At 40.1% G+C, this 20,673-nt stretch overlaps 1 protein-coding gene across 22 annotated transcripts in view; it reads left to right on the plus strand.

Moving 5' to 3' along the window:
• The window catches only part of BAZ2B (bromodomain adjacent to zinc finger domain 2B), a 296,517-nt gene that overhangs the window by 79,646 nt on the left and 196,198 nt on the right, over nucleotides 1-20,673 (plus strand). Inside the window, exon 1 of one of the 22 annotated variants that reach the window (XM_090045647.1) lies at nucleotides 13,035-13,277. The exons of the other annotated variants lie outside the window; for them this stretch is intronic. The gene's annotated coding sequence lies outside the window, so the exon portion shown is untranslated. Of the gene's footprint in view, nucleotides 1-13,034; nucleotides 13,278-20,673 lie in introns of those variants that run through there. 22 annotated transcript variants of the gene reach the window in all.

Below are 20,673 nucleotides of genomic sequence, written 5' to 3' on the forward strand. Positions count from 1 at the left end.
GCTATAACTCTGTTTATTTCAGTGAAGCTATACCAATTACTCTGAGGATAGGGCCCATAGGGAGGAACTCTCTTTTTAAATTTTAAAGACAAAACCAAAACAATGTACATATTTGTGTATAAACAATTTTAACGTGACAGCATTAAAATGTTAAATATAATTCTGTATTGCATTTTTTTGGCTTATGCATTCATTCATACTATTTGAAAGGACATGATATGCTTTTTTCCATTTTTTTTGAAGCTGTATAAATGCCACTCAAAAATGTAACAGACAAAGCAGCAAAAATTAGAGTGAATTTGCAGTTTTAAAATTATTGTTGCACAATTCAGTGAGAATAAAAAATGGTACATTAGAGGATAGCTTAAATGCCTATCAGCTGAATAAAGCATGGGCTTAGAGCTTGTAGAGGGGATGTATGTATCATCTGTTTTAGATGTATTACAGAGGTGATGTCAAGGTGAAAGCAGACTTGCAGAATGGTTGGAAATCATTGATATTCTGACTCTGAGGCTGTAAATGGCTCTGTGGCAGATGGAGTCTTTGTCAAGGAAGAAAAATGGCAGCTTTGGAGCATCATAGATGTTTTTGCTAGCAGCTCAGCTCACAGGCTGTGACCTTCTAGTGTTCAGGAGTTTTTCTTGTGCTTTAATAAATTGTCTTCCACTTTTATTCGCTAAAAGTAGATAAATAGTAGTCATCATAATTCAGTACAAATTGAGGTGTTTCATTATAAAGAAACATAAACATGTTTTATTACCCAGATTTTTTAAGTAAGCTTTTTAAGTATGCTTGCATTTCTGGATCAAGTGCCAGAAATATTTTATCTCAATACATTTTTTTATTACATTTAAAAGGTACAAACACACGACCTACTAAAATTTGTATACGTTTTGCTTGTTTACCAGAACTTGCCTGTGAAGTGCTCAAGAGACAAGAAATAAAGAAAGAATGTATGTTGAACAGTGTGTGACTGTTTCCATTTTGTTCATACAACAGGCCTGTACCTAACTAATTAACTCAAATAAAAATACAGCATTTTGGGCTATGCAGTTCATTTCTCACTAATCAGAAAAAATATATAGAATATTATTTTAGAATTGGTGTATTCACATTTTTCCTTACTATCTTTGTGGCTTAAAACCCAAGGATTCTGCAATGCATTGTTTGTTGTACTGGTAAAGATTTTACACCTTAGTACCTCTGGCTGTAAACCCTACAAAATGAGGAGTTCTTAGAACTCTTTCAAATGTAGTAACTTCAACCTTGTAGGATTGAATCCTTATTCAGAAAATTAGGGTTCAAGTTTCTTTTAACTGGTAAAATAATACATTTTGTTTCCTAACTTCACACTGAATATCTTTAACATTACCATGAGATTTGGTTACCTTGTTATCTAAAGTTTGATATAATATATTTAAGATGCAAACATAAATATTTAATCATTCATGTATTTGCATAAACTGGAATTGTATAATTTATACATACTGGATAACTGGATAATTTAGAATTTTCTTTTCAGCTAATTGTTTGAATTTGTATTTTTTTGTAGCACCCTCATATATTCTAAAGATTATATTATACCCTTGATCTCTGGTAGTACTTTTGGTGGTGGTGGATTCCTTATATGGCCTCAAGAGCATAAAACATGTAAAAGATGGTCGATTGGACAGTTGACCTATACTGCAGAGTAATAAGTTATTGTTAAAATTAAAAGTGCAAGCATTTCACAACTATAACCTGCCAGTGTTACTTTTAACCCACTTGACAACTGTAAAAATTATAGAAAGCAATCACTGTTCATCACTGCAAAAAATGACCCTGTGCTTTCCAGGGTCAAGGTTGTTGCATTAGAATATGTTCTCTTTCAACCCCTTAAGGTTGTAGTCTTTTTGCTTCAGAAGGTGAGCCTACTGAAATTAATTCTGGCTATACCTATTCAAATCCAGTCACCCTGAAATATGATGCATCTTAAAGTTCAGTGAGGAAATACTTAGAAGTGAGATTAACAATATTTGTGATAAAAGAGTCTTCTGAGTCACTCTATACCTTATCAGCATCTAATGGAATTTCAAGTTAGACTTTATAAAACAGTAAACTTCTTATAGACTGTTACATTCCTATAATAGGAAGAAAGAAAATGGAGGGAAAGATTGGGGCTTAATGATGCATTCTGTGAACACCCAAAACTTTTGGGGACTTCAAGAGGGGAGTATCTGTTGCATAAAAATGAAGGATTGTATTAGTTGTGTATGAAGTATGTTTATAGAATTTTTTTTTAATGCTTTCAATTGTTGAACTGTTGTGCCTTGGTCATGTGTCTGCTATTTTGATTGGTCTTCATTAGCAACTAAAAGAGTGAGTTGGTAGATAAGATTCAGAAATGTCCTTTGTTTCTTTTTTCAGATCTTTCAACACATTTGTTTGATGCCCTCTGGTTTTTCCTGTTTCTTTAGAGCCAAAGCAATTTTCCTTTCTAGGATTGCAGGGTGACTAGTTTATACGTTGAAGATGAAACCAAAACTTTATTTATGAAGTACACACATATATATTTTTTTCCTATTCCCAAAATCAAGATAGTTATGTGTACAGCTTTATTGTATTGAAAACCTGATTCTGTGAGTTAATTGACTATATACCCAAAGCAGTTTCAGTTGGGAGATGGTTTCAAGAGGAATATGTGAGTATATGCTTGTGTGTGTTAAATTAGTACTGTAATTTTAGCTGCTTTTTGTTAGTATTCAGTATGCTGCTTGATGCCAGATACTAGGGTATAATGAAAATAAAACAGGCTAACTTGATACAAATATTGCATCAACAGTGGACTATTAGTTGGTAGCACTTCAGCTACGTTAAAACATGGTTTGTGTGATCTGGCAGACAATGGTATAGATAGGTGGCATTTAGGCATCTTTACAGAAGTTTGGAGTAAATTATATACCAAAAAAGTAAAATATGGGTGGTTGTACTTTGTGATGTAAACAGTTTTTTAAAGATTTTTGTAATGCTTTGATCTTCTGTTTACAGTTGACTACAGCTGCAAAATGCATTGATCTCATTTCGTATTTTTATTTTTAGAATTCTACTTTTCAGATAAAGGTATGTGTGTAATTAATCCATAGCATATCTGCTCTCTCTAGATAATGTTTAAATTACTTTTTTTTAAAAGCTGTGACTTTAGAAATTAATCATGTAATTACTATTTCATTCATGTCATAGTTTTCAACTATGGCTATATTTAAACATTAGATAGTACAAAGCTAGTTCAAAAATTCATGTCCCCTCCCCCCCCTTGCATTAACTGGTAGCCAAACACTAGTCTAGTTATGAAAGTTTCTACATGGTTTATGTTCCAAGTGACACAATTTTTGTTAGATGTATTGCTACAGTTTTCCACAGAAATAAGCCTCCTTTGTCTCCTTAGCACCCATTGATTTTTTTTTTTTCCTTTCTTTTCCAAGGGTACATTAACAATGCTGATAAAACCTGTGTTGTTAGCATCTACATTTAACAAAAAATAAATGGGGTAAAATGAAATGTTGAATCTACAGTGTTAATAAAATATTATACAATATGCTGCACTTGAAGCAGTAAAAGCTGAAGGAGGACAAAATATTGAAAGGTCGAGAAAAATGAGAGAAAGAACAAACGATGCAAAAAGAAAATGACACTGAGGTCTTGGTTTAATACATATGTATTCCAGGTTGATGGCTGATTTCATTAGCAAATCTCATTGTTATGCAATGTCTGTTCTTCTGCAGCAAAATGAATATTGTATTCTCACAGGCTGTGTGTGCGTCTATTTTATGTTGCTAGAAAAATGAAAGGATATACATTTACAGATTTCTTCAGTCTTTTATATTTTTTCTAAAGACTATGCAGAGCCTTCATCATTTCTTTTGTTCTTCAAACCTTTCAGGGTGTATCTAATTTTGTGTATTAAAGGTTATCTGTTAATACAAAATAACCAAGAAAATTTACCTTAGTTTCTATAGTGAGATATTTTGTTTGTTAATCAGACCCGTTTCCATTGTCTTGAAAGGGAAGTGGTGTGGTTGCAAACCTGAAGGCTGTCAATTTGAGCATATAAATCTTAGTCAATGCTAAAAATATTATAAAAGGCACATTTTAGGCTGTGGAAATATTAGTAAAGAATCTCAAAATAAATAGCTGTGTTTTCAAGTCCAAGAGACAAGTGAAATTATATTCAACATTATGTAATTGAAAAACTAGGTATTAAATAGGTTTTCATAGCATGACTTGAATTTACTATAAAATGCTATATGCAGCAATTAGGGTATTTGGAAACTCAGAGAATTGGTACTGTATATGGCAGTTTCTGTTGTCTCTGGCTTCCAGTCCAAAATTTCAGGTCTAGATGAATTTGAAAATTTTTCCTGTTCAAAGGAGCAAAATGAGGGACATGCACCTTTGACAAGTTATTCATGGAGGAAAGTTAAAATGTTAAATATAAATATTTCTTTATGTTCTTAGTTCATAATTCTTATTTCACCAAAATTTTCAGTAGTAAAATAATAGGGGATCACTGATAACAGATTTTTTTGGGCCAATACAAATGGCCAGTTATTAACCAGCCATATCAGCCGATACCAATCCAATTGCTGATGTGAAGCCCAGCAGCTTGGAGAGCAGTGTCTGGCTGGCAAGTCTGTGGGGGGAAGGGGCATAGGGTGACACAGATTGAGGCCCCTGTGGTGAGGGAGGAAGTGGGGCTGGGACAGGAGCAGGTGCTGCCCAGCTGAGCTGGGGTGGGGTGCAGGACAGAACCATGGCTTGTCTGGAGGGAGTAGGGAGGGGTGGGTGACTTCTGTTGCTGCGCACAACCTGGGGGAGGCATGGGGGGCACATGCCCCGTGGATCTGTGTGCAGAGCAAGGGCAGGCTGTGCACTCAGAGCCAGGGGCTGCTTTTGGCCTCTTCCCAGCAGGGGGACTAGACCCAGGCTGTACTTGGGGCAGACAGTGGCAGCATTAGGAGAACTATGGGGGAGCTACAGCCACCCTAAAATTCACTATAGACTCCCTCCATAAAGCCCCTCTGTCATGGCCTGCCCCAAGTGCAGCCCCAGCCTCGAGTGTGCAGTGGTGGCCTACCCTTATCCCATGCACATATCCGGGGGGCACATGCCTGTAGGGGTGCACCGATAGAGATTTTGGGAGCTGATACTGATAGCCGATACCAATCTGATATCCGATACAGCTGCATCCAGGTGGTAAGTCTGTTGTAGTGGAAGGGAAGGGGGGAGGGAAAGGGTGTGGGGGCAGATTAATGTTCCCCCTGGTGAGGAAGGAGGCAGAGGCAGACGCTGTCCAGCCAGGGCAGGTGGGGGGAGCGCGGGGCGGAGGTGCGGCTCATGGGGAGGAGGCAGCTCCTGCTGCTGCTTGCATTCTGGGAGGAAGGGGTTGTGTGCCTCCTGGCCTTGCGCAGTGTGGGGCAAGCTGCAGCTGCGGGGTGCAGCTGGCACTGTACAGGGCTTTTCATGCTGGGGGCTGGGCTTGGAGTGAGCTCCGGCAGTGCTGCGAGGAGGCTGCAGCCACCCCAGATTTTGCCACAGCTCCACTCCCAGCCCTGTGCCACTGTCTGCTGCTGGGCACAGCCCTGGCTTTTCCCAGCACTTTGGAGGTGGGGTGTTCAGCCAGAGCTGTGGTGGGTGGCAGTGCAGGGCTGGGAGTGGAGCTGTGATGAAATCTGGGGTGGCTACAGCCTCTTCCCCATGCCACTGGAGCCCTCTCCAAGCGCAGCCCCTGGCAAGAAAGGCCCTGTGCAGCCCCACCTCCTGCTCTACCCCACAGCTGCTGTCCATGCCATGCAGGTCCAGAGGCAACCCCAACCCCCCCATCCTCCCAGGGTGTAGGCAGTGGCGGGAGCTGTCCCCTACCCCACGAGTTGTGGCTCTGTCCCATGTCTCCTCCCCCTCCTCCCTGCCCCGGCTGGGAAGGCCCTGCCCCCTCCCTCACCATGGGGGGCATTGACCTGCTCCCCCACTCCTTCCCTCCCCCTTCTGACTTACCAGCTGGAGGCAGCTCTCCATGCTGTTGGCTCTGCTCCATGCTGTGCTGTGCTGCTCCATCTGTCCCTCCTTCCCCCCTGGATGAGCCATGGCTCCGTCCCAAGCCCAGCCCTGTCCTGGCTGCGCAGCCCCTGCCCCAGTCCCACTCCCTCGATCATTGTGGGGTCCTCGATATGCCCCCCCTTGCCCTTTCCTTCCTTGCCTCCAGCAGACTTTCCCGCCAGATGCTACTCTCCAAGCTGCCAGGTCGCATTCCTGGCCACGTGCATGCTGTGGCTATGCACATGCACATGGCATTTATCAGTGACATAATTGGCCAAATCAGGCAAAGAAAGCTGATTGCTGATTTTAATGTCAATTTTCCTTTTATTGGTGCCAATATCATATGGACCAATGTATCAATGCACCTGTATAGAATAACTGAAATGTAGGCAATGGATGAAAATGCATGGTGCCTCACACATGAATGAAGACTATTTGATGAGTTTGAGACTGGGTTGTAGTTACAGGGCATTGTGGAGGAATTTGCACTGATCCTATTCCTGTAGCATTGGCGATGCATAGGAGGTGCACGTGCACGCCCTGAGACTTGCAGTGTATCCTCTGCAAAAAGCACTGCTGATGTTGCTGGCAGTACCTGCGGGTAGTTGTTGTTCATTACCCCCCTCCCCCACCGCCAACACTGCTGGCAGTGTCTGTGGGTGGTTGTCGACTGCCGCTCAGCGCTCACTACATTCCCCCACCACCAAGTGCTGCAGCCACTTGTGGGAGCTTCCTGCTTGGCCCACCCACAACGACACTGATGGGCTGCCTGCAGGAGCTCCCCACTTGCCTTTGGCACTGCCTGTGGGTAGTCACTGTGCCCCCCACAGGCAGGGGGCATGTGTCATTCATGCCCTGTAGAAAAATATTATGAATTTCTGGTCCCTTCTGTAAGGACTGAAATATCTTTGCACTCCTTCCCGCCCTCCCACCTTTTTTTAGTACAGTTATGCAGACAGTGTGGGCAAAGAACATTGAATTTGAGTGGTTTTTGCTAATCAGTATTTGTCATTTTAAACTTGTGTCTTCTGATTCCGAAGTACTAACTTAAGTATCAAATTAATAAGTGAAGTATCCATGCATTTAGGTTAAAAAGAGTAAGGGTTTGGGGTTTTTCAACTAAAAGCAAAGCAGTCATGAATGGTCAGAATGTTTTTTCTAGACCTCTTCTCGGAAGCAAAACACTTTGAAGGTTGCCCTGTCTTTTTTTCTGGTTTTTGCAAGAATCTTCACTAGCTCTTGATTAGCACTAAGACCAAGGCAAGGAGAGAAAATTCCATTGTTAGACAATCTGTAGATGGTCAGTAGGAGATTTGTCAGCTGATGGGTTCTAAAAGAATGGGTTCTGAGAAACTGTCTCAGGACTAGCGGGAGCTAAACTAAGGCAACAAAAGGGAATCGTTTTTTTGTTACATGCTGTTGCTTCATGTACCACCTTTTCCGAATAGGGTCCAGATTCTGACATGCATACTTCATGAATGGCTTCATTATAGGATTTCCTGTGGAGTGAAATGGTACTCAGCATAATGAAGGGTGCAGGCTCTGATCCACTGAGGGAATGAGTAGGACTTCCTGCTGTTACCAGGTTGCTTTGGAGGATGTTTGAGATTTTTGGCACAGACTGCACACTCCTTTCCATCCTCTTGTGGGTTGTGCTGGAGATGACTTGTTGTCAAGTTAAGAAGTAGTTTAAACTTCTAGTACTCCACCACATAAAATCCAGACATCCTGTCTTTGTCAGGAAAATATATCCACGCGGTTAATGTCATAAATATGCATGGAAACTGGATTTCTGCTTAATGATAAGCAGTGAAAGTTCTAATACGGACATTTCAAGTATTGTCATTTAACTTTCTGTTTTAATAGACCTTCATCTGTTTATCTAGAGAAGTTCACAGTTCAGAGCTGTTGTGTGATGTCTGTGTGCACACTCAGATGCTGCTGTATTAATCTGTTTATAGTCATGCGGCTATGTTGACAAGAATAGAAGCTGGAAAGATTTTGTTTTGTATTTAAATGAAAGATGGAGCATGGTATGGATTCTGCAGCAGATTTTGTGGTTAAGGAATTGTACAAAAAGCAAATCCTTGGCCTCAATACCCCTTCAGGATTACAGAGGATGCAGAGAGTGTAGCCATTTTTCTCTCAGGTGGGTCATGCTACAGAAATGGCCCATAACTTTTTACCTCTATCTTACGTACTACAGTGAACCTCAGAGCTGCTGTTAAGTCCAGCCTGAAAAGCTTATCCTAGCAGAGTTGCTTGATTTCTGATTAGTGTTGGAGAATGTCATGCTTACGTTTGGATCTCTTTTCTGGTTGGGTGTTTGCTTTTGGGTGTAATATATGATATTGATCTTGAATTAGGGGATTCAACTCTTGTGAGCAGCACTCTCCCTTGCCTTAGCCACCCTGGCCCTCATGAAAAGCCAGAGGGCCTGGGAAACGCTTACTGGTGCAAACTTATTTTGAAGACCTCGTGTCTGCCTCTCTTAACTGAGGAGCCCCAGCTGTGTAACTTTTTTGTGTTCACTGTACATCAAGGCTCAATATAAGACTTTTTAATCTTAATTTTTTAATATTTCTTTTAATATTTGATTTACATTACCATCTTATGCTTTGAATCTCTACTGTTAGAGGACACTTTAATTAATGTTTATACAGAAATTAGTTTAGAAATATTTTTGTAAACCAAAAAAACAAAGGGGTGTGGGCATATAGTGGGGCAGAAGGTGGTAAACTGCTCTGCTTTACGTGTGCAGCTCTGTGTGGGCCATCAAATGTGATTGCTGACAGCCAATTTTGGTAAGTAGTGAATACTTCTTTACACTACAATATATTGCATCTTCTCTGTATTTATAAAAACAGTATATCAATGCAACTTACCATCTACTGGAGTTCTTTGAGGGTGGTAAAACTGTATGGGCAAGGGGGATCCAGTTGACGTAATATATTTGGACTTTCAAAAAGCTTTTGACAAAGACTCTCACCAATGACTTTTAAAAATCTATGTTATCATGGGATTGGAGGGAAGGTTCTTTCACGGATTATGAGCTATTAAAAATAATATGGTTAAATCTAACTCAGGTTGGAGTTAGAGCACAAGAGAGTTTCACAAGGATCTGTGCTGGGTCCAATTTTATTCAGCAGTTTGAATGGTGTACAATGAAATTTTAAGGTTACAAATTATTCTGAGTAGTCAAATTCCAAGATGACAGGATTTATCTTACCAAAATGAGTACCTGCCAGCTAGCCCCACACTGTAGCACTCTCATGCCCAAGCCCACTGCAGCATGTTGAGTTGGGGTGGAGCAGCCCCAGGCTGGCAGACTAACACCCCAGACTCCTGCCAGCCAGGGCTGCTCTGGCCCAACATAATATGCTGCAGGCTCAGGTGCATATGTAAACTATGTGCCCAGGAACAATAAACTCTGGTGCAAACTGCACTGGAGTTTGTGCTAATTGCATGTGTAGATGTACCCACTGTGTAGTTAACTTGTGGAATTAATTGCTGAAGGAGGTGGTAGAAGCAGATAGCGTAGCCAGGATAAAAATGGGACTAGACCAGCTGTTCCCAAACTGTGGGTCGCAACCCCAAATGGAATTGCAACATCAGCAGATGGAATCGTGGGGGCGGAGCCTGTGATTTGGGAGAGAAGAGCCATGCTGAGGAAACGGTGTTATGCTGAGGAAAAAATTGGAAGGCACTGGACTAGGCAAATTTGTGGCTGATGAATCTAGTAACAGAACAGTTGGAGATATCAGGTTTTGTGCTATCTTTGTACAGCATCCACTTCTGCCACTGTCAGAGACAGGATACTAGGCTACAAGGATAATTGATATGACCCAGTATGGCATTTCTTATGCTCTAAGTCTTTAAGGTATTGGGAATGGTTTGCTCTTGGAGGGGAGTTTTTTGACAATATTATAGCAAAAGATTTTAGCCTTGATAAAATTAGTATAACTAATCAATCCAGTTCATTGAATTTATAGGTGGGTAGGGGTTTGGAGATGAAGGACCTGTAGTTGTAAAGGCAGGAAATAACCCCCACCTTTCCCCTTGTGTTAGTTTTTTAAGGCTGGGAGTGGGGTGAAATTGGTGTTTGGAAAATGGAATCTTCTGTTTTGGTGTTGATATCAGTATTCTTATCCATGTCCTTCTTTGTTCTGGATCTCATAGCAGAAAAACTTGACAACCATTTTTACACTGTGGGTAGTGTCAAGTGATTGATATTTTTAGGATTATTTCAATACACTTGCCTGTTATTATAGAATATACAGATTTTTATCCCCCGAGTCATACAAGATACTTTCAATTCACTGGGACTCTTTTTTATAAGTGTGGGCTTCTTGAATTAATAAAACTTCCAGGGTCAGGCCCTGGAGCCTAGCACAGAAGCCTTAGTGCATGATTTAGCTTCTAGTGAGGTCAGTAGCAAACTCCCAGTGATTTTTGGTGGGAATTGTGCTCTGCTTGAAAGGCATTTGTAAACTACTATAACTGGAGTTGTATTGAAGTCCTTCTTTTCTTAGTGTAAGTGTTTGGTCCCAGGCAGATGTTAAAACTAAGGTGTGATGGGCCTGTGTGGCAGGAAGCATGATGTTCTGGGTGGAGTGTAAAATTCCTTTGATCCCAATCATACCATTGCTGAGGTGCCCACAACCTTTTCCTGCAAATTGGGCAGGGGGGTGGCTCTGTTCCCCCACCCAGGGCTGTCCCCAGGCTTCAGTAGTTTCCAGACCCAGGGCTGTTGGGGCCTGGTCTGACAAAGCATGGTCCAGCTGAGCTTTGACAGTCTCAGGTCAATTCAAGACCAGTGCTGTTGGGGCCAGGTCTGACAGTCATTGGATTATCTGCCTGGCCCTGGGATAGCCAAGCTGCATGTGTGGCTTTTAGAAGTGTTGGGGTTGGGGGAGGGGTCACAGCAGGGCCTAGGTATCAGGGAGTCTCTCCCCCATCCTGGGATCATTCCTGTGAGACTGAAGACTGTGCATAACTCCCCACAACCCAGTCTTTTGAAGTGCTTTGGAAAGGCCACCAGACTGGGGTTGCAAGGTTACAAGTGACTGAAGCTGCTGTGCTCCCCACACCAGGGAACCTTGCTACTGTCCTAGCAGCTGGTTTTTGACATTGGGATCAGTGCTGCTCTGGTCCCAATGCTAACTCCTGCCCCTTGTCACATTCATATGGGGGGCACCTTGCAAATGAGCCACAAAGATGTTCCACGTATTTTATGGAATAACTTTGTGGCTGGCTTGCCAATTCATGATGCCATTTGTTGACTGTTGCACTGTTTGTGTGATTAAGGCATTAATTGTACCATGACTGTAACGTATGCCAGAGGCTTCCTATTTGAAGGTTTATTTTTACCTTGTTTGAGAAATTGTGATACTGCATATAGAGTCTCTCTCTCTCTCTCTTTCTTCCTCCCCCCTTTATTTAAATTACAAAAAACAGACTCCAGCAATATAGTTGTAGTGGAGGGATTAAGTTCTTCCTGTGTGTTATGAAAAATATGGCTTTGCAAATATTCTCAACCATCTATTGGTACATTTAGGCTGCTTGCAGACTTTGAAAAAACAAAACAAAAAAAAAGCACTTGAAACTCAGCCCGTTCCGGTGTCAAGCCCTGCAAATACCCAGAAGAGGCAGTGCCTTAGTTGCACCTGGTTCGCCCAACATCTGTAAAGATCGGGCATGTTAGTAGGGTCTTTTCGGTGCTTTCACCTATTAGTTGATTGAAGTGCCCAATCTATACAGATGCTGCAGAGTCAGATTGAAGTAATTCTCTGCTTCTTCCAATAAAGCGCTGTGTTTTTTGTTTTGTTTTTTTTAAACGTCTGCAAGCAGCCTTAGTCTAAAGTTAATTTTTAATATAATTTTTAAATAAACCAATTTCACTAGACACAGTTGTTCCTTTAAAATGTATTTTTGCTAAGATTACTAGTAGCATGATTATTGAGATCTTATTTTTATTTACAAATTCTAAAATCATGGGCTTAGTTTTATATCTCAACAGACAGAAACTTCAGCTGTCACATTTGTCAATAAAATGATGCCTGAAAAATTTATTTTTATTCTTTAATATCCATTGTGCCATAGGCTTTTGCAATCCCTTTTCCAGCTAACTAGAGAAGGGAAACATTCTGAATGTTTTAAAACAACATCAGAACGTACCAATCCAATATCTGTGTCAGTTCTGACCAGTATCAGGCTATCAGACCACAATTGCTTTCTTGCTCTGTATTGAAGAGGTTGCAAACTGATATATTTATCTAGCTGCAGGGTTTCTCAATGAGTTAATTGTGGTTGCTAATATTTTATAATGTGATTCATTATATCTTTAGAAAGTTCAAGTTCTATATTTTTTGGTTCCTTTCTCTTCTGAAAAAGTAAGTTTTGGTATAAAAACCTTAGACTGAGTAACTTTTTAATTTTGATTAATTTAATACTTTTCTTGGAATAGTCCTGTGGTTTAGTTTTTATCTTGAGCCCTGAGCTGCTTTCCCACTTAAAGAGGACTTCAGCAGCAGTTTCTTTTTTTATATGAGTGTATTTAAACTTCAGGTAACTTGCATGGTTCTTTTTTCTTTAGCTGCGTTTAAAAACAAAAATCAAGTAATACAGTATTGCTATTTACCCAATATTGGAAAAATAGATCTCCCTTTTTGTTTCACAGTTTTTTTATTGTTTCTGAAATGGCGTTGATTTAAGGTAGCACAATTATATGTTGGTTGCATCTGAAAACACATACTTTACCTGGGTTGGCTATGGTCACGTGAGCATGTGTTTACTAGTGATCTAAGTGCTCCACCTGCCTTTCAGTTTGTTTACCAGGAAATCAAGATGTGTAAACTGCAGGAAGTACTATTTGACCCTCTCCGACAGTATCTCATTACAATAATTGCTAATCTCTGAATAAGACAGCCATGTTTTGTGAGTAACAGAGAGAGAGAGGGTTTGTGTTAGATTTTAGATGTTTCCACAAATATAGCACTGTAAATGCTTGCTTGGATTATGTTTCCATGATAGCTTTTGATTACAGACATCTGGTGACCTTTGGGGTCAGCAGACAGGGGCACAATAGTATGTGTTCTTTCATTCTTCTTTAACTGAAAAAATATCCCGGCTTGTTGTTTTGGAGTGCTGTCACTGCTCTGTAGCGAAAGGATAATGGCTACTTCCTGATTAAACCACTATCCACAGTAAGCTCTTAATATTATATCTCTCATCTCCTCTAAAAGGCAAGAGTATTCGGTGCTTTTCTTCTCTGTTTCTTTTCCAAGGGATTTTTTTATCAGTTGTAAATGTTTTCATAAATATGCATTGAAGTAAAAGCCTGTAGTTAAAGGAGTAACTTCTCAGTTATTTTAATTTCCAATATAATCTTTTTTCTTGTTAAAGCAAGGAAGTTGCCTGGTCTTTTAATACTTGTTTGAAAAATGTTTAAATACAGACTTGACTGACTTGCGTTTAGATGTTAAATATTTTAATATTTTAAAATCTATTTAGGTGTTGGTCATATAATCAGTGTTTAACCTGATGGACAATTTAAAAAAATATTCAAATAAAAACCCCCAAAGATATAAACAATTAAAATAAAATATCCTTCAATAATATTAGGCACTGGTAATTTGTAGTTTACCATTTTATACTGTCTACAGAACTGTTTTATATTTAACATGAATTACTCAGCATTGAAATAAAATACAATCTGGAATATTTTGTTAGATTTATTTTGTATATGAGAGATTTACCTCTCTCTTTCTGTACTTGTAAGCGTTTAACTTTAGTTATTTTTTTCCTTGAGTCACTGTACTTCTTGAACCGTCTGCTGCGGTGCAAGCAGATGCAACTCTTGTCTTTTTTTGTTTGGGTCCACTTTTATATAGCCTTAAAACATTATTTTGAGGCATCATTTAGTCATTTAATACTAAAAAATGATGCGTTCCAAGAGACTGAGGTTCAAATTAATTTCTGTAAGTAAATCCAAAATAACACCACCAAAGTTGATAGTCATGCTAGTGTAATGGAAACAACATGTGGCACAGAGTACTGTATACCAAGATAAAGTTACTGAGCTCTGTACTAAATTAATATTAACGATTTTTCTCAACTATTTCAGGTAAATGTAGTTAGTTACCATAACAGTCTGTTTCAGCTCCAAAAAGTAAGTGTGAGGATATCAAAACAATATTGTGGTCCTGATACAGAGATCTGCTCCCTTCTTGCTCTTTCACCCTGGCATCAACTCTGTGCCAGGCTGTCAGAAATACACACTTTTTAAATGAAATGTATATATGTCTCTTTTAAAGTGCTGATATGTAATAAGAACCTATAAAGAATTCTGTATTAAAAATACCCACAAAAGAGGTTTCCAATAACATTATTTGACAATTAATGGAATCATCTTCTGTAAATCTGATTATTTTTTTCTGAGTTGTGCTTTTTAAATTTAACTGATATTAAGGCTGTCCATGTTGTTAAAAAATAGAATACCCCTCCTTTTAATGGGTGCACTTTCCACTCTTAACCAATTAGGCCAAGTATTCAGTGGGAAAATTTGTTGGCAGTCATCCCACAGTAACTCTTAGAACATGTTGTAAGAACTAGATTGCCATCAGACTGTTAAAATGGTATCCTTTGGTAATGGATACTGAGGCAGTCTGGGTAAGCTTTATGTACAATGCCCATGCGTTACCTGGCTTTTTGGAAGACATGTTGTTTAACCCGTTAATAAAACAGTAGTGATGATGTTTGCAGACCTTTGCATAGTTCTGTGAGATCGTCTAAATTAAAGCCCTGTGTAAAGCCAGGTGGCCTTGCTGTTATTTCAGTCAATTTAAAAAACTGCCAAAATGATAAACTTACTTTAAAACAAGTTCTGCTCTTTCTTACATAGTCATATTTCACTAATCTAGAAAAATCTTTGTTAAACATGTGCCTGTTAAGAGCTTTGAATCTAGATAAAAGTTCTAAAGCATGTTTTATACTTGATGCATATGAATAGTTTGCTTCCTTTCCAATGAGCAGGTGCAGAAAGAAAACTCACAGACCTTTGAGACGAAGTTTTATCTGCCTTTCACCCTCCTTTTCTGCATATGTAAATAACATTGAAATAAATGTAAGATTTGCATCTGTTTAAGATTGCAAGAATAGTATCATACTCTTCTTTTTATGTGTGTATGCATTAAATACTTTTTGTCTTCAGCAGTGGCAGTAGCTATTGTTGCTTCATATGAATTACCATGTAGTTAGGTATGGATTTCTTTGTTTCAGAAAATGGCAAACCTGTTGGGAAGGCAGGAAAAGGGGATTTTTGCAGGTTGATGGATGAAATCTTGCAGGCAAGATATATAAATCTTAACTTTAGATTATAAGGGCTTTGGGACAAGAACCATCTCTTTGCGATGTGTTTGCATATTACTTGTTCCATTCGGGTCCTGGCCCATGACAGGGGCTCCTTTGCACTATCTCCAAACAAATAGTAAAAGAAGATCTTGTCATTTATTTTCCCCTCAGATTTTCCAGTGAAACAGCCCTTCAGTGTCCTTATATGAAGAGACTCAGAACTCTGGGTGCCATGCACACAACCTGGGCTGAGCAGTTTGTGTTGTGAACTAGGTGTGTGGTGAAAATATGCCCACTCACAACTTTTGGATAGTTGATGGGACAGTTTTATTCACTTTTTGTTAGGCAGTGGTTTTCAACCTTTTCAGATTCAAGCCACCCCTTGTTAGACTCAAGGCAACCCTCAGAAAATGGCAGCTCTTTGTTTTCACTGGTTTTTTTGTTTTGTTTTGGGTTGGGTTTTTTTTTTTTGTTTTCCTACAAAAATAATAGAGCAATCCTTTTGTTGGAAAGAATTCAGAAACTGTAGCATGTTACAATATTTTTGACACTGTGGATTCCTATTTGAAAACTCCAGGTTTATCTTGGGAATTATATAAGTTTTTGCACACCTGATAGAGCTAATATTACACGGCACCCTGTGGCACCCTTAAAAGGATTTCATAGCATGTCAGGGTGCTGCAGCAACCTACAATGGTGCCAGATCCTTTTATGTATGCTGCAAGGTGTGAGGGAGGTAATTGGGTTAGTGCAGGCTCTGCCTTGTCCCTGCCTGGCCCTGCTGTGAGGAGGTAAGCACTTTTAAATTAGGTTCCATTCAACTGACAAAAGTTATGGAGAGATGCCTTGTGTCCAATGAAAGGTGCCTTCCGTTCAAAAAAGATTGAGAACCACTATATTAGACCATGTGGTGACTGATTTAGTGACCACATTGTAACTTCCCACCTGTGCATTTTTCCACCCCAATTCAGCTCTCCGGTAAGAAAGTATACATCCACTGATTCTGTTGGAGTGGCTCTTAATGCCAGTGATGATTTGGTTCTTATGAACATTTTAAGTCCTGGCAAAGAAAATATGAAGTACTGAATCTTGATATGGCAGAATACTGTCTTCTAATGTTGGTCTAGATACACTACCTGATGACTATTCAAATATACATTTACCATCTTCCTACTGAACAAGAGGGGAAGCACAGAATGAAACTACACAGGTCATAGAATCATAGAAAATTAGGGTTGGACGGGACAACCCTAATTTTCTATGATTCTATGACCTGTGTAGTTTCATTCTGCCTCAGGAGGTCATCTAGTCCAACCCCCTGCTCAAAACAGGACCACCCCCACTAGATCATCCCAGCCAAAGCTTTGTCTAGCTGAGTTTTAAAAGCTTCCAAAGATATGGAGAGTTCACAGCCTTTCTGGGTAACCTGTTCCAGTGTTTTACTACCCTTCTAGCGACAGAGTTCTTCCTAATATCTAACATAAACTTCCCTCGCTGCAGCTGGAGACTGTTGCTACATGTTCTGTCATCTCTGAGAACAGTCTAGGTCCATCTTCCTTCTAACCTGGCTTCAGCCTCTCCTCAGAAGGCATGTGCCCCAGGCCCCTCACCATTTTCATTGCCCTTGCCTGGACTCTGTTCAATTTGTCCACATCCTTTCTGTAGTGGGGGCCCCAAAACTGAACACAGTACTCCAGATGTGGCCTCACCAGTGCTGGATAGAGGGGAAGTTCAACTTCCCTTGACCTGCTGGCAGCACACCTACCAATTCAACCCAGTATGCCATTAGCCTTCTTGGCAACAAGGGCACACTGCTGGCTCATACTTAGCTTATTGTCCGCTGAAAATCCCTGGTCTTTCCAGCAGAGCTGCTGCCCAGCGGGTCAGCCCCCAGCCTGTACCAGTGGATGGGATTGTTCGGTCCTAAGTGTAGGACTTTGTGCTTGTCCTGGATGAATTTCATGAAATTTCTTTTGGCCCAGTCCTCCAACTTATCTAGGTCACTCGGAATCCTAGCCCTATCCTGCAGTGTATCTACTACTCCCGCCAGGTTGGTGTCATCTGCAGACTCACTTAGGGTGTTCTCTCTGCCATCTTCCAGGTCATTGATGAAGATACTGAATAAACCAGCCCCAGGACTGACCCCTGGGGCATTCCACTTGATGCTGGCTGCCAACTAGACATCTAGCCATAGATTACTACCCCCTGAACCCAATGGCTTCAGCCAGTTTCTTATCTACCTCATAGTTCATTCTTCCAATTCATACTTTCATAGCTTGCTTGAAAAAATGTTGTGGAAGACTGTATCAAAAGCCTTGCTAACATCAAGGTATCGTGCATCCACAGAGCCAGTCATCTCATCATAGAAGGCAATCGGGGTTGGTCAGGCATGACTTGCCCTTGATGAATGCTTGCTACTGTTCCTAATCACCTTTTTCTATTCCAGGTTCTTAGAAATGGATTCCTTGAGGATCTGTTCCATGATTTTTTCCAGGGACTAAGGTGAGGCTGACTGGCCTGTAGTTCCCTGGATCCTCCTTTTTCCCTCTTTTAAATATGGGCACTATGTTTGCCCTTTTCCAGTTATCTGGGACCTCTCCTGATTTGCCATGAGTTTTCAGAGATGATGGCCAGTGGCTCTGCTGTCACGTCAGCCACCTCCCTCAGCACCTTAACCTGTTTTGCCACCGTTAGCTGCTTGCCTCCTCCCCAAACTGCTGCCAGTTGCAGTAGTCTGGGAGCTGACCTTGCCTGTGAAGACAAGAGGTGAAAAAAGCATCAAATACTTCAGCCTTTCTGCATCTTCTGTCACTAGGTTGCCCCCGCCCTTCAGTTAGGGACCCACACTTTCCCTCACCATCTTGTTACTGACATATCTGTAGAAACGCTTCTTGTTTCCCTTCACATCCCCTGCTAGCTGCAAACCTAATTGCACTTTGGCCTTCCTGAATTCATCCCTGCGTGCCCGAGCAATGCTCTTATATTCTTCCCTAGTTGTTTGTCCAGGTTTCCACTTACAAGCTTCCTTTTTGTGATTTAGTTTACTGAAGAGTTCCTTGCTGAGCCAAGCTGGTCTTCTGCCATACTTGCTAGTCTTCCTGCATATCGGTATGGTTTGATCCTACACTCTCAGTAGGGCTTCTTTAAAGTACAGTCGGCTCTCCTAGACTCCTCTGCTCCTCAGACTGGCTGCCCAGGGGATCCTGCCCATGAGTTCCCTGAGCAAGTCAGTCTGCTTTTATGAAGTCCAGGGTCCTTACTTTGCTCTCCATCCTTCCTTTCCTCAGGATCCTAAACTCATTGCTGTCTCACAGGGTAATTGAAAAAGTGCAGGCAGATTGCTTTATTCTGTTTTGTTATAATGTAAACAGACTGCTAACATTAGAAATAATGGGACTGAACATTCTGGGCTGTTGATAAACTAAACCAGCCTACTTCAGAGTTGGGGCAGAATGGGCTCTACTAGTATAAATATAAACAATTTGCTAATACTTAAGTATTTAACTGATTTAAGATATAAGAACTCCCTATTTCAGTTCAGTGGACATTGATTGACTTTTTGCTGTTAGAGTGATTTCCCCCTCCCCCCCCAATAACATTTTCTAGAATATTTAAAAACGGATGAAGTTATCAAAAAGCTAGCTACTGCAACCCAAGAACTGTTAAGTGAAGTTATTTGTTTGACTATTATCTCCTTTTCCAATCTTTCAGAAGACTTGTCATTTTTTTTGTGCTTAGTGGGTTGATGGAGATAGGATGCTGCGGAGAGCTGCTTTCCTTCTATTTTGGTTTGGGGCCAGCCGTTGATAGTGTTCCACATTAAGCTGTGCTGTTGGGATTGTTCAGATTTGTTACAACACTTCTCAGGTCTTTTACCAATAAGGTATGCAGGATAGGAAGACTGTTGCCTGCACATATTCTCCACATTATACTTTATCATCTGTGATTTAAGTGCTTCAGAGCTCTCTGCTTGATTTTAGTCCTCTTAGGATTTTTCAGTAATGGGTCTGATCTGAGTCCTAATAGAAATTATTTTTCTCAAAATACATCTAATTAAATGTTTTGCACTTGCCTAATATGGAGATGTAATATTCAGACCTGGTGGTTGTGGGTTTTTGGTCCTTGGGGTAAGTAGCTGATGGAGTTCTTTGATATTTTTGTTTTGACCGCAGGAAACCAAATTGGTAGGAAAAGGAAAACAGAACCAAGATGTTAGCACATCATTTTATGTGAAGATATTTCACAATTTCAGTTACAGTTAAACTGGTCTAGATTGGGTGTAGACTTCTTTTTTATTATTGTAATAACTTCTTTACTAAGCATACTTTAGTTGAAACAGCATTCCATCATGGGAAGAAATACACTAACCTTATCTTTTAGTTCTTGTTCTCATACATACACTCACATACTGTGAACATACACTCTTATTTTTTACATATACGGTTGTCCTGTCTTGTTAGAGTACAAAGATATAATTTTATTATAGTTTTATGTACAATAATCAAAACAGATTACTGTACATTTAGGTATAGCGTAAATGTTATTGCCTATATTATTACTATCACATTATAACCTTCACAGTTTACGTGGATATTTCAGGTAGCTAAATAGCAAGGTGGTTTGTAGAATGTTGTTATAAAATATATATATTTTTGTGTGTGTGTGTGTGTGTAAACATAAAATTATATAGAGTTTGATTCCGTGTTTTACAGTCTAGTTCTAAATGAGTGACTATGAAAACAAATAATACAACTTCATATATCCTTTAAAAATTGGGATCTTTGTCTATCAAATCAAAATTTGGTATGGACCAATAAGCATACTTAAGTTTATATATACTACTACATTTGGTCATTTTAGTTTAGTGTTGTTTTCCCTGTTCCACCAAGGGAAGTGGCTTCTCCTAGCTTGTGTTATATTGCCAGACTCTAGAATATCTTTGAAAATGACAGCTTTGTTGACTCTTATTCTGGCTGTCAACAATGATAAGCTTGATATGGTGATTACTGTATTATATTGTGGCTAGCATACACATTGTATTGAAGTTCTACTAGTGTGTCTTGTTCTTCAAAACTTCTGGAACACCGAGGTGGCGGGGGGGGGGGTGGATAGGTGGAACCTAATTGTTAAGGCTCTCTGACACTGCCATTTTTAAGACCCTGGCCTATAACTGTAAAAAATTAAGCATTTGAGTCTGAAATTGTCTATGATGGGTGTTTTCTTCAGGTTAGCATTTTTGAAACATCAGTA

The sequence above is a fragment of the Crocodylus siamensis genome, chromosome 4 (assembly GCF_052110815.1).
Source record: "Crocodylus siamensis isolate JL-2025a chromosome 4, ASM5211081v1, whole genome shotgun sequence".
Classification (NCBI taxonomy): domain Eukaryota; kingdom Metazoa; phylum Chordata; order Crocodylia; family Crocodylidae; genus Crocodylus; species Crocodylus siamensis.